The sequence below is a fragment of the Tamandua tetradactyla genome, chromosome 3, assembly GCF_023851605.1.
Source record: "Tamandua tetradactyla isolate mTamTet1 chromosome 3, mTamTet1.pri, whole genome shotgun sequence".
In the NCBI taxonomy this organism is placed as follows: domain Eukaryota; kingdom Metazoa; phylum Chordata; class Mammalia; order Pilosa; family Myrmecophagidae; genus Tamandua; species Tamandua tetradactyla.
In genome coordinates this window covers 21,904,530-21,914,511 of record NC_135329.1, presented here as the reverse complement: position 1 = coordinate 21,914,511, position 9,982 = coordinate 21,904,530, and the positions used below count along the sequence as shown (strand labels likewise).

At 36.8% G+C, this 9,982-nt stretch overlaps 1 long non-coding RNA gene across 1 annotated transcript; it reads left to right on the top strand.

The window, feature by feature from the left end:
* The first annotated feature begins 363 nt into the window (after positions 1-363).
* On the top strand, positions 364-9,627 carry LOC143675986 (uncharacterized). Its single transcript, XR_013171739.1, has 3 exons — positions 364-379; positions 627-712; positions 8,784-9,627. It is a non-coding gene; the product is annotated as an uncharacterized LOC143675986 (long non-coding RNA).
* The last annotated feature ends 355 nt before the right edge of the window (positions 9,628-9,982 follow it).

The window sequence follows — 9,982 nt, the reverse complement described above, 5'->3', positions numbered from 1 at the left end:
TTGCTCGCTTGATGTTTTGTATTTGTCTACATATACCCAGGCAGTGGCAGCCACCCACTCAGTTTCTCTTGGAAAGCCTCTCGCTCTCCTCTCTCATACGCACATGTTCACACATCCCCACGAACGCACATGGCCACATGCCCAGCTTGGCCCACTCCCCGCCTGACTCTATTCACCAGGCAAAAATAGCCACAGACACGCTCAGGGATGAGTCTGATTGGGCTGTCAGTTGCTCTCCTCCTCCTCTAATAACAGCTCTAAAAGCCACCCACCCTTTCCTTCTTTCCTTAGCAGACCCAGCTGAGAGTGCGTGGGGATCGAGGATGGATGCATGAATGAACTCCTGCTTCCTGCAGCCTTCAGGGCAGATAGGATGAGGGTTAAGAATGGGAATCTTGCCGAGCCGTGGGGTGGGAAGGGAGACCGGATTTGTTTGATGAGATGGTGTAATCCAGTCCACTTACAAGCTGGGTCAAAAACCTAAGGGCCATTCCAACAGTAAGACTCTGTGTCGAACTTGGATTCGGTAAAGTAGGAACTTATCATGCCCTCCTCCCCACTCACCCTTTGTCTACTGTTGTTTCGCTTTTGATTTTGTTTAATTTTATTCTTTCAAATGATCATAGGCTAAAATTGGAATTTGGAGGGTGAACAGTTTCTATGCATTTTAACACAGGAATATGTATATGTAACCATCCATCACCATAAGCAGGTAGGAAACAGTTCAACATCCCCAAAATTCTATCCCTTGATAGTCCTGCCTTCTTCTCAATTCTTAAATGTTCGCCATCACTATAATTTTGTCTTTTCAACAATGCTGTCTAATGGGATCATACAGATGTAAGCTGCCGAGGCTGGTTTCTCTCACTCAGCGCACTGCCTTTGACATTCATCCAGGTGGATGTGCATGTAAATAGTTTGCTCTCCTTTTCTTGTCGAGTAGTAGTGCCCTCGATGTAGATGCTCCACAGTTTTTTTATCCATCCATCCATTGAAGTTTTTTAAGGTGATTTTTAAGGTGATTTTGACTTAAAAAACAGTTGTGTTTTTAAGGTGATTATGACTAGAATTTCTATGAACATGCATGTACATGTTTTTAAATGAGCATCAATTTTTATTTATCTGGCGTAAAATACCCCGAGGTGGGATTGCTGAATCTTGTGGTAGATACGTAACTCATTTTATAAGAAACTGTCAAACTATTTTCCAGCAAGGCTGTACCATTTGAAATTTGCCCCAGCAATGAATGAGAATTCTAGTTGTTCTGTATCCTAACCAGCACTTGGTATTGGCAGTAGTTTTTATTTTAGACATTCTAAAAGGTATGTAATGGTATCTCATCATGCCTTCATTTTTATTTCCTTAATGGCTGATGATGTTGAACAATTTTTCATGTACTTATTTGCCATCTGTTTGGTAAAGTATTTGTTCAAGCCTCTTGTCCATTTTTTTTAATTGGCTTTTTGTTTTCTTACTCTTGCATTTGAGAGTTCTTTATATTTTTTGGATACCAGTTCTTTGTTGGATACGTGATTTGCAAATATTTTTCCCAGTTTGTATCTTGTCTTTTCATCCTCTCATCAGTGTGTTTCAAAGAGCTTTAACTGTAATGTGGTACAACTTAGAATTTTTTTTGTGAATCTGCTTCTAGTGCCAAAGCATTCTTTGACTACCCAGCACACAAAGATTTCCTCCTACGTTTTCCTCTGAAAGCTTAATAGTTTAATGTTTTGCATTAACATTTAGGATAAATGCTGAGTTAATTTTTGCATATGGTGTGAGGTTTAGGTTGAGATATTTCATAAATCATTGTTATTGTTTTGTGTTTCTTTGTTGAAGAAGGATGTCAAATTGTTCCAATATCATTTGTTGGAAAGACTATCTTTCTCCATTGAAGAAATTTTGCATATTTGTCAAAAAGCAATTGACCATTTTGGTGTGGGTCTAATTCTGGATTTTCTGTTCTGTTTTGTTGAGCTATGTATCTATCCCTGCACCAATACCATGGTGTCTTGAATACTGTAGCTACAAGTTGTAAAATTGGATAATTGATTCCTCTAACTTTATTTTTCTCTTTAAAATTGTTTTTAACTATTCTAGACCCTTTGCTTTTCCATATAAATTTCAGAATAACCTTGTTTATGTCTACAAAAATCTGGGATTTTTATAGGAATTGCATTAAACCTATAAATCAATTTGGGGAGAACTGATGTATTTACAATGTTGAGTCTTCTGATCCATGAACGCTGCATGTTTCTCCATTTAATTAGGACTACTATGATTTCTTTCATCTGCATTTTGTAGTTTTCAGCATACAGATTCTGTATATGATATATTAGATTTGTACCTTAGTATTTCATTTTGGGAGGAACTACTCTATATGACATTGTTTGGTTTCAAATTGTATATTGCTAGTATATAGAAATATAGTAGACTTTTGTGTGTTGTATTCTATAATCTTGTTAAACACTACTATTAGTTCTAGAAGAGATTTTTTGTTTGTTTCTGGTAGATTCCTTGGAATTTTCCCCATTGCCAATCATGTTGCCTACAATTAGGGACAGTTTTCTTTCTTTCTTTCCCATTTCATGACTTCAATTTGTTTTCATTGCCTTATTGGACTAAGACTTCTAGAACAATATTGAGTAGGAGTAGTGAGAATGGGCATTACTGCCTTATTCCCAATCTTAGAATAAGCATTTATGATTTCACCGTTAAGTATCATGTTAGCTGTAGGAGTTTTATAGATGCCTTTGAACAGGTTGAAGTAGTTCCCTTCTATTCTAGTTTGCTGAGAGTTTTATTATAAATGAATATTAAAGTTTTCAAATGCCTTTTCTGCATCAGTTGAAATGGTTGTGTGCTTTATCTTCTTTAGATAGTTCATGTGGTGGATTACCTTGGTTGATTTCAAATATTGAAGCAGCCTTGCACTCCTGGGGTAAGCCTTGTTTGGTTCATCATGTATTACTCATTCTGTATATTGATGGATTTGATTTGTTTAATATTTTATTGATGACTTTTGTGTCTATTATGTTCAGGAGGATATCGGCCTGTAATTTTCCTTTTTTGTATTGTTTTTGTCTGGTTTTGGTATCAGGGTAATGCTGACCTTATAAAATGAGATGGGGTGCCTCTCCTCTGCTTCTATTTTCTGAAAGAGACTATGTAGAATACTTAAATGTTTGATTTAATTCGTCAGTGAAAACATCTAGGCCTGGATTTTCTATTTCAGGTGGTTTTCTAACTACACATTTAATTTATTTAATAGTTATAAAACTATTCAGATTATCTACTTAATCCTGGGTGAATTTTCATAGTTTGAGGTTCTTGAGAAATTAGTCCATTTCATCTGTTGTCTAACTGATGTGCATAGAATTGTGCAGCTCGTCACTTTATTACCCTTTTAATGTCTGTAGAGTCTGAAGTGTAGCCTCTTTTTCATTTCTGACATAAGAAATACATGTGCTTTCTCTTTTACCTCTCTTTTTCAGTCTTGCTAGAGATATATCATGATATTTTCAAATAACCAGTTTTTTGTTTCATTAATTTTTCTGTATTGATTTTCTTTCTTATTTCCTTGACTTCTTTCTTATCTTTATTGTCTCCTTCCTCCTGCGTGAGTTGGGATGGTTTTGCTCTTGTTTTTCTTAAACTAGAAGCTTAGAATGTTGATTTGAGACCTTTCTTCTTTCTTACATAAGCATTAAATGCTATGAATTTCCCTCTAAGCACTGTTTTGGCTGCATTCCACATATTTTGATAGGTTATATTTTTAATTTTCCTTCAGATCAAACTATTTCCTAACATCCATTCATTATTAGAACATATCTAATATCTTCTTTGGCCCATGAATTATTTAGACATGTGTTATTTAATCCCCAATTGATTGCGATTTTTCTATTGGCTTCCTGTTATTGATTTCTAATCTATTTTCATCATGGTCAGAGAATAAACTTCATATGATTTTCATTATTTTAATTCGTTGAGGTTGTTTATGATCCAGTATATGATCTATCTTGGTACATGTTTCACATGCACTTGAATATAAAGTGATTTCTGCTGTTGTTTGGCTGAATGTTCATGAATATTAATTAGATTCATATGGCTGAACTCTTTAGTTCTTCTATATTCTTGATGATTTTCTGTCTACTGATTCTATTTGTTAGTAAGAGAGGATTGATTTTAACAATAAATTTTAACAATAAATTCAAGTAAAATGCCAAATTTGTTTATTTTTCCTTTTAATTCTGTCAGGTTTTTGTGTGCGTGTGTGAATTTTGAAGCTCTGTTGTTAGGTGCATGTACATTTAGGATTATTAGGTCTTTTGGGGGAATTGACCTTTTTTCATTATGCTGTGTCTCTTTTTATCTCTTGTAGTGTTATCTGCTCTGAGGTCTACCTTTTCTGATGTTAAAATAGTCACTGCAGTTTCCTTTGATTAGCTGTTTTTATGATATATCTTTTCCCATTTTTAACTTTTGAACTTCCTATTTAATTACATTTAAAATGAGTTATTTTGTAGATAATATGCAGTTGAGACATTTTAAAATCCATCTTTGAAATTTCTGCCTTTTAATTTATGGGTATAAACCACTTATACTTAATATGATTATGCATAGACTTAGACTTACAGTTAGCATTTTCTTATTTATTTTGTACTTGTTCCTTCTATTTTTCCTTTCTCTGTTTCCCCCTTCTTGCATTCTTTTGGCTTATTTGAACTAGTTTTATTCACATCAGCCTACACTTAGCTTTTAGAAAGTTCAGCACTTGTTTTTATTTCAACTAATACATTATAATGTCCTTGAATTCAGAGATTTGTATCTTATTCTTCTTCAGGTTTTATTTTTATGATCTATTATTGTGGGATCCAAGAAGCACTTTTCATATAATCGCTTTTCATTAAGTGAAGGAATGAATATTGAGTGATTTGAATTTATGTTTGATGTTTGTGACATTTCATGCACAGGAAATTTTTTCTCTCTTCTAGAGGTGCTGCAATTATTGCTTTCTCCCTCTAATACATCAATTATCTTTGAAATCTTCTGGATTGGATTTCTGGATTTATATTTAACCATGTTTGTTGATATTTGGGCTAAGAGAGGATGGTGTAGCAATTAGCTCCAAAATGAAGGGTCTTCATGAAAAACCTTAGGAATTAATTTGTCTTCTTTTTTGTGTTAAACATAGCATCAACTCACAGAGGGTTAGAGTAATGGAATGCAAAAAACTTGCAAGGTTACTCAGACTTCTCAGTAACTAAGTATTAACGTGTTGGAAGTATTAACGTGTTGAAAGAAAGGCCTTAGTTAAAAAGGATTGTGAAAAATGGGAAAATGGGAGCACAGGAAAAGAAAAACAGCAGACAACACAGGAGGAGCTATCTAAGCTCTGTCCACGTAAGACATGTGGCTGGATCACCTACTCCAGAAGCAGTTAAGCTGCATGAGACTATCTTAACCTAATTCCATTAAAAGTTAATACTTCTGCTAGTTTTTTGTATCACCAAACAAACTTCCTCATAAAGCTATTTTTTTAAATTATGAAAATAGAAACTTGTGGATATGTTTAATTTTGTTTCCTTCTGAAACTTGACTGAAGTCACAATAAAGGGATTTTTTTTAAAGCACAAAGTCACAAGGAAAGGAAGATGGGGTCAGGAGACAATAGCAGCTAAACTGTGAAGGTGGAAAGTAGAAATGTCAGTACTACATTAGCAGATTAAAGGAAACAATTCTATGGAAGCAGTGGGGAGAATGGAGAAGCAACTAAGTTTATGTTTACAAATTATAAAAAGCCTTAAGAATTGGCTGTAGTAGACTTTCCTGGAACAGGGTAAAGAAAAGAATATCAGGAAGACTGCTTAAAGTCTCTTTTATAAGCGTTTAGAAACTTAAATCCTCTTTTCCTATTTTGTCTAGCCAAGTGACTCCCCTCACCCCTGCTGAAGGCTAGAGGTTAATTTCCTGGAGAATATAAAACAGAGAGTCTCTGGATTTGGAGATCCCAAGCCCAGCTACACTTAAAACAAGACACCCAAGTGAACTCCCACCTCTTGAATGCTGGACCCCTCCCCTACCTGCCAGCCTGTTTTCCCCAGCTGGTTCCTGTGAACTGGCAGCTCTAGCTTTATCTTTCAAGCAAGAGTATGGAGAAAGCCTTTTAGGCATGTAATCAACCTAAGAAGAAAATTTTAAAGTTACTTATTGCGAGTTTCCCAGGAAAACAGTCCAGCCATATGACTCTACTGTGACAAGGCCCAGTTAACAAGGCACATTTATGTACTCAGGGCTTCCAGCCAGCACTGTAGACACCTAATCTTCAAGATGAGCAGGCAACCAAGATTAATCGACATCTGAGGAAGGCTTCCAGCCAGAAAAACAAAGACCAGAATAAGAAATACAAAAAAGCAGATCGGTGGAACACAGACTGTGGTAGTTAGATTCAGTTGTCAACTTGGCCAGGTGAAGGCACCTAGTTCTGTGCTGTGGACATAAGCCAATGGTACGTGATCCTCATCTGTTGCTGATTACATCTGCAGTCGGCTAGGAGGCTGCCTGCTGCAATGAATGATGTTTGACTTAAAATTGGCTGGTGCTTAAATGAGAGAGCGCAATGTAGCGCAGCTCAGCATACCTCATCTCAGCACTCGCAGCTTAGCCCAGGCCTCTGGAGATGCAGAAAGAAATCACCCCGGGGAAAGTTGTTGGAACCCAGAGGCCTGGAGAGAAGGCCAGCAGAGACCACCCTGTGCCTTCCCACGTAAGAAAGAACCTCAGTTGAAAGTTAGCTGTCTTTCCTCTGAAGAACTAATGAAATAAATCCCCTTTTATTAAAAGCCAACCCATCTCTGGTGTATTGCATTTTTGGCAGCTAGCAAACTAGAACACAGACTAAGCAGAAAGCTCAAAAAATAAAATTAAAACCATCATTAATATCTTTAGGAAAATCATAATGTATTGCAATGGGGAAGTACAACTATGATGTGTTTAAAAAGAGCATTTGAAGAAAAAGATCTTTTAGAAATTAAAAACATAATGGCAGAAAGTAAAAAATTGATAGAAGGGATGGAAGCTAAAGTTGAGATAACTTTAAGGAAGCAGAGCCAAAAGTAAAAAAGATGGAAAATAGGAGTATAAAGATTCAAAAGTATAAGACTTATGCTGGGAGTCCAAAATCTGAATAATAGTTCTACAAAGAGAGAACTGAGGAAATAGAAGTGATAAAACCATCAAAGAAAAAGGAAATTTCCCATACTTGAAAAAGATGAGTTTCCAGATTGAAAGGCCAATGAAATCCTCAAACAATGAATGAGAATAGACCCACGCCATGGCACAACTTTGGGAAATTTTAGAACGCTTGTACCAAAAAAAAGACCCTACACATTTGCAGGGAGACAAATAGTAAATCACATACAAAAAAATAGGAAACGAGAAATTTTTACTTCTCAAAAACAGCACTAGATGTTAGGGTTCTAATTTTTGATGCAAAACGATTTGCAAGCTGGGGTGATATCTGTACCCTGTGAAATTCTCAGTTAGGTTTGTGGATAGAATGAAGACATTTCTGACGTGAAATGTCTCATGTCTTTTTTCTTCAAGGCACCCTTTCTTGGGAAGCTATTGGAGGCTGTGTGCCACCAAAGCCAGAGTGTAAACCAAGAAGAGAAAGACCTGAGATTCAGGAAACAGGAAGTTCTACCCAGGAGAAAGACAAAGGAAATCCCCAGGATAGTGATGAAGTGAGCTCCCAAGATGCATAGAAGGCATCTTGCAAACTGACCTAGAATGGGCAGAGCCTTCTCCGAGAAAATGGAGCTGACAGAATACTTCACAGGTCCAGATATTTTGAAAGAAGAGTTTTATTAGGCTGAAGGTTATTATATGATAAATGCACAAAACTATACAAATGAAAATGTGAAAACAAAACCAAACACAGTCAAAAATCAAGATAAAACTAAGAGTTATGCTGAGAAGGGTATCTTAGTATCCGAATATATTATATTAGGATACACTGTGTAGTAGTATATCCTAAAGCTCAGCCACGCATTGTGTCTCCATAATTAACAACAATGCATATCCTGTTCAATATGTCAAGCAAAATTACAATATATCTCTATTGGTATGATGTAGGGACTGAAAGGGAACACGTGTGGTGGGCTTTAGAGGATGAAAGCAAATTAAAGTCTCATCTTTCATATCAGAAATCAAGAGGGAGTCTAAAATTGATAAAGTTCATGAAGTAGCTACACATACGTATAATTTAGAGGAATGGAGGAATGAAAGAATTGGCTAAAAATATTGCAAGTGTTTGACTCTGGTGAGGGAGCAATAGAGAAAATGGAGAGGAGGAAGCAAGACGGTTGCTTGTACTTCAGATATGAAATGATGAGTAAATTCATGTCAAGTTTTAAAAATGGTAATAAAGATTTTTTTGAAAAAGCAAATTTTCTGTTTATATCCAGCTTCAGGCAAAATAAATTATACAGAAATACTGAATGAATGAAAATAAAGATATTACATATTCATTCTGGAACAGTCAGAACTACTGATAAATATGGGAGCTTGTAATCTGTTTTCACTCCTCACGGTCCTTTCATCCCCACCCATTGCCACATGGAATTGCAGTTCCTCTTCCTTTTGGAGATGTATGATTACCTCCCCCATTGATAATGCCAGGCTTGGCCCTGAGAGCTTTTTTGGCAGATGAAATATGACTCAAAGCAGAAGCTTTAAGACCCATTCTAATTTCTGCCACTGTTCTTTTTCCACTGCTACAGGAATGGAGACAGGAGGGTTGGAGTCCCAGAGAGTAGAAGACATGTGATGCAGAGGTACTTATGACACACAGACACATGTAACGTGAGCAACAGACAGCCCCAGAGAAAGCCAAGTAATACAAGTGAACAGAAAAAAACCTAGTCCCACCGCTCAGAGACAATCATATTTGAACTTTTGATGCTGTGTAGAGTGCATTAGTGTCCCCATTTCTTCACCCTGTGACTTGGCCATGACGCCCCCTGCTGGCAAAGTGTCCCTCCCTCCCTCTGGACTTTGGCTTTGGCTGTGGGACTTGCTTTGTTCAGTGGGATGTGAGAATGATGGGAGCAGAAGCGTGAGATGCGCTGGTGCAGTTGGCCGGCTCTCCTGCGCCTCTGCCCCTGCCAGGAGATGGAAAGCCCCGAGAGCACCGAGGATGAAGGACCCGCGCTGCAGGGCCTCCCAGCAGTCCCGCAGCCTTGCACTTGAAGGAGTGGCATTCCAGCGACTGCACAGACCGGGTGGGGGGGCCAAAAAATAAGTGCCTATTTTATATGTTGTGGGGTGGTCTGTTAAACAGCATTGTGTGGTAATAGTTGACTGCCAGAGATGCCCATCCTTCGAGTCTGTTTCTATATAAGCATACGTTATTTCTCCACATTGGGATCGTACTATGCTGTTCTGTAACACCTTATTTTTACTTAATTTATCACCACCTCTCCTTGTAATTTTGCATTATTTTATAGCATAATCTTAGATCATTGCATAGAATTGCATCATTGCATATGTAAACAATTGTCGATCTGTTCAACATTTAACTTGTTCCAAATTTTCCATCATTGTACATAACTCTATAAACATTCTCATACATAAATCTTTCTGCACACTCATGAGTTATTCTCTTCTATTAAATTCCCAGGCATGTGACAAAGTAACAAAGCTTTAATACTGATTGTCAAATTTTAATCAGCATTTTATACAAACGTCCATTTCCCAACATTTTCAACAACACCAGGTGTTTTTATTCCTTAAGTTGGTTGCGAATTTGAAAGGTAAAAGCATGCATTGTGCTTGAATTGCACTTGCATTACTAGAGAGGTTGTCAGCTATTTTTTGAAAATAGCTTTATTGAAATATAGTTTACGCACTATAGAATAGATCCATGTTAAACATACAACTTGATGACGTCTTACTAAGTGTATGGAGTTGTGCAACCATC